The sequence below is a fragment of the Rhincodon typus genome, chromosome 35, assembly GCF_021869965.1.
Source record: "Rhincodon typus isolate 14 chromosome 35, sRhiTyp1.1, whole genome shotgun sequence".
Lineage (NCBI taxonomy): Eukaryota > Metazoa > Chordata > Chondrichthyes > Orectolobiformes > Rhincodontidae > Rhincodon > Rhincodon typus.
Genome location: NC_063366.1, coordinates 21,524,501 through 21,529,003, shown reverse-complemented (window position 1 = coordinate 21,529,003; position 4,503 = coordinate 21,524,501).

Genomic DNA, 4,503 nt, shown 5'->3' with positions numbered 1-4,503 from the left:
GTCAGCCTCTCTGCTCCTATGATGCTGCTTGGCCTGCTGTGTTCATCCAGCCCTGCACCTTGTTGTCTTGTTTTTCTGTAGCTGTTTTCTGTACTGGCCAGAAGTTTTGTCTTCTGTAGTGGTTTTTTCTGTGCCTTGTTGTTTGTTACACTGCATAAGAGAGAGAGTTTCATTACAAGTCGTTGGATTCTGCCTCAGACCAAAACCCTGAACGGTGCCAGAAGGGCATGAAGTTTATTGCTTCTTTCCTCTCTTTTTCATTCTTTTTATTTACTTAATAAATCTTCCTTTCATTTTTCATCTTTTATTATTACTCAATAAATGTTCATATTTAAGCAAATTGCTGTTGTCAAGCCTTCTCTTAACTACATTTAACTGAACCTGAAAAGAACTGCTTGGATGCACTGTGTGACCCAAGACAAAAGTCAAACATCTTGAGCCTATTCTCATTGGAGCTGAGAAATGGTCACATCATTCTGGAATGTCACATCATTCCTTGATGTCACAATGACCTGACCCTACAATTAAGGGTTAGAAACCACCATTGACAATTCGTCATGTGAATATGCACTGAATTTCCAAATTATACGTTATCTGTAGACAAAATGTCTGTAGATATAAATGTCTAGGATTAAACTAAAAAGTCAACTAAACATCTTGTGTCTCTCCTTCCTTCATTTACTCCCTGCTTCAGTCAAATCACTCAGTTCCATCCTCCATCTCTTCACCTGTTTCCCAGTCTGGATTTGTGTTTCCATTTCTACTCTGCATTGGAACATGAAATCCCAAAGAGTAATTCTAAACATCGAAGGGTGACAAAGCTGTATTTTCACGGAGTTTGGGAATTCAAAGTATCCCCCTCGGCCCCTCACTTCCAGCAGAATTCATGCTGACTCTCTCTTTCACACTCCGATTCAGTTTAACACTGACTCATTCCTTCCTCACAAGATAAGGTTCAGTCTGAAGATCTGCCCCTTTGCTTCTCCCCTCCTATGTCACACGTTTCCACATTTTCCTCTATCACCTTATTACTTTCTCCAGGATATCACCCATTTCCATTGCTACCTCATGCCTGATACCTTTTCCCTGCTGTTATTATCTGACACTTCCCTCACTGAGCTACCACATTCAACTTTTCAAAGTGACAGGATCACACTGGAAGGTAGAGCAAAGATGTTCAGTAAAGCAACCCCTTCTCCATTATTTCTGATCGGGTCCAGCAATGTTTCTAAAATGTAATAGAACTATAATGTTTTTACAACATTTTTCAGAATATATGTACAAATGACAACAAATCTAATTTAGCTGTTGCTCACTATTTGATGCCAGAGCAGGCTTGAGGGTCTGAGTTGCCTAGCCTACACTTAGTTGTTGTGTTTTGCTTCCCTTATTTCAAACAAAACAAACTACAAACTATATTATGAAAGTGAAAACATTCCTCACTCCTCAGTTATTCAGCTTCTTGCATCACTATTAAAGTGAAACACAAAAATCAGAGAACTTCAGGGATGAGGGAAGTTTGGAAATTTTGTTTTTGCTGGACATAATTGTCATTTTAATTTGCTTGCTGGGTATGAAATACACAATTGGCAAGAACATTTTCAAACAACATTTGACACCAAACCACATAAAGGTCAGATGTTAATAAGCATAATCAACATGTATGGTTTATGAAGTATTTTAACAGTCAAAAACAATGTAGAGAGGAGGGATGCTTTAGGCAGTGAATTTAGGTGTTTTGGAGTTTAAGCAACTGGAGGCACTGCTGGACATGGGAGTACTGTGAAAATTGGGGAGAAAGGGGTCAAAATGGGTGGCACAGCTAGTTGTGAGGCTGGTGGGGCTGAAGAAGATGACAGAGGAAGGGAAGAATGACAACATGGAATGGTTTATAAACAAGACTAATAATTTTACAATCAATGCAGATTTTTCACTTGCAGCACTGCCCAGAATGAGCACTTTACAGCCATCAGGGTTCAACAATTTATGAGAATGAACACTGTCCTATTTTGATTACAAACCTCTCTCCTATGTCTCTTTGCATAAATTTGCTCGAAGCAAAGCCAACCTATTTTCAACTATTGAGACTTACCATTAATATCAATTTTGCATCTTGACCACTCCTTTACTACCAGTAGCACTCTCTTTGTCTTTTGCTAGGAGCACAGTTTCGTCTGTTCCACTTAATTATCCTCCCTTGTGTCAACACCATAAAACCATCATTTTTCACCCTCTTTCCAGGTTCCAAAGAGGAGTCATTGGACTCAAAAACTTACATCGTTTCTTTCTCCATGAATGTTGCCAGACCTGCTGATTTTCTTCAGAAATTTATCTTACTTTATTTGTGATGACTATAGACCAATAAATAGGCTTCTGCAAACTCCCTGTAGTGTTGCTCAAAAGTTGCTGAAGGGATAAAATAAATTAAAACAAAGTTACATTTTATATCAGGTTTGTACCACACACACATATTTAAATTCGTGGCAGCATTACAGAGAAATTCCCAATTCCTCTGCCGTGTCTGCTCCCAAGATGGGGCGTTCCACTCCTGCACATCCCAGATGTCCTCCTATTTCAAGGACCATAACTTTCCCCCCTCCGGATATCGAAAATGCCCTCAACTGCATCTCTTGCATTTCCTGCACTTCTGCCCTCACATTCCCTCCCCCCAACAAAAATAAAGACAGAATCCCCCTTGTTCTCACATATCACCCCACTAACCTCTGCATCCAATGTATCATTCTCTGCCACTTCTGCCACCTACAATCAGAGCCCACAACCAAAGAGATATTTCCCTCCCCACCCTATCTGCCTTTCTTAGGGACCGCACTCTCCATGACACCCTCGACTACTCCATGCTCCCCAGTAACCCCACCACCCCCAGCACCTTTCCCTGCAACGCAGGATGTGCTTCACCTGCCCCTACAACCCCACCCTCCCCATTCAAGGCACAAAACAAACCAATCATATCAGACAGGGGTTTACCTGCACATCCATCAACTTGGTCTACTGTATCTGCTGCTCTCAATATGGCCTCCTCTACAGCAGTGAGACCAAGCGTAGACTCAGAGACTATTTTGTAGAGCATCTGCGCTCGGTTCGCAACAAACAACAACACCTTTCAGTCAAACTACTCCCACTCCCTGGGTGTCATATCCATCCATCACAATGACACCACCCGGAAACTGGAGGAGCAGCACCTCATATTCCGCCTTGGGACCCTACAGCCCGATGACCTAAACATGGAATTAACCAGTTTTAAAATCTCCCCACCCCTGACCTTATCCCATGACCAACCCTCTCTCTCATCCCTGCCTCCTTGACCAGATACAACCTGTCCATCTTCACTCCCACCTATCTGCCCCACCCATCTCACTGACCAATCCCCACCACTCCCTACCTGCACTCACCTATCACCATCCCACCTACTTTCGCCAGCCACACCCTTCCTCTTTATGTTTCCCCTTCCCCCCTCCTACCCATTTCTGAAGAAGGGTCCTAACCCGAAACGTCAGCTTTCCTGCTCCTCTGATGCTGGCTGGCCTGGTGTGTTCCTCCAGCTCCACACTGTGTTGTCAACTTTAGGAAATTGTTTGTTTTACGGGGTTACTGACTTATCCAGTTACACAGAAGGTACAGACGGTATTCGACAAACCACCTTAACAGTTAAGAAGTTCCATTCACTTAATTAATGATCAGATTGTGTGACGTGAAAACTCACCCTGAACTCTAGGGAATATAGAAATAGCTAGCTCGTGGTTGAAAGGAATAAATCCTCGACCACGGGTTGCGTGAACTGACTTTCAGCAAAGACACCAATGTCTGCGAAAGTGACCATTAAGAGGGGCATCATCGCCCTGGAAATAAAGGGCCAGCGCAGGAGGCGATGTGCAATGTGCTTCGTTAAAAGTGCCCCACAACGTTAACCATGAGCTCGTCACTATTTCAGAAGAGGAGGTCGCATCTGCTTTTAGTTATCTGTCTGAAGGACAGTCGCGTCCTTCATCTCTCCCACGCCAACCCGGCTCCTAATTTTACCGGCGAATGTTTATTATTCCTCTGCCTTCCTCTAATCCTGTTTATTGTTTGTATGAAAATTGTTTCTTCGTCCTTTGACAGGACCTGGAGCAGCAAGAGAACAAATGCACTGTCGTGAATCTCGTCTGAATATTTTTAACCTAATATATTCACAGCAGCCCGGTAAACATTGAGATGTAAGTGGTTTGACTCAGGAAGTAAAAAATAAGTTGCTGGAAAAGCTCAGCAGGTCTGGCAGCATCTGTGAAGGAAAAAAACAGATTTAATGTTTCGGGTCCGGTGACCCTTACTCAGAACTGGAAGCGTTAACTGTTTTTTCCTTCACTGATGCTGCCTGACCTGCTGAGCTTTTCCAGCAACTTTGTTTTTGTTCCTGATTTACAGCATCCGCAGTTCTTTCGGTTTTTATTTAGTATTTGACTGACTCAGGAAGTACTACCTTGATCATGGATTCCAGACAACAGG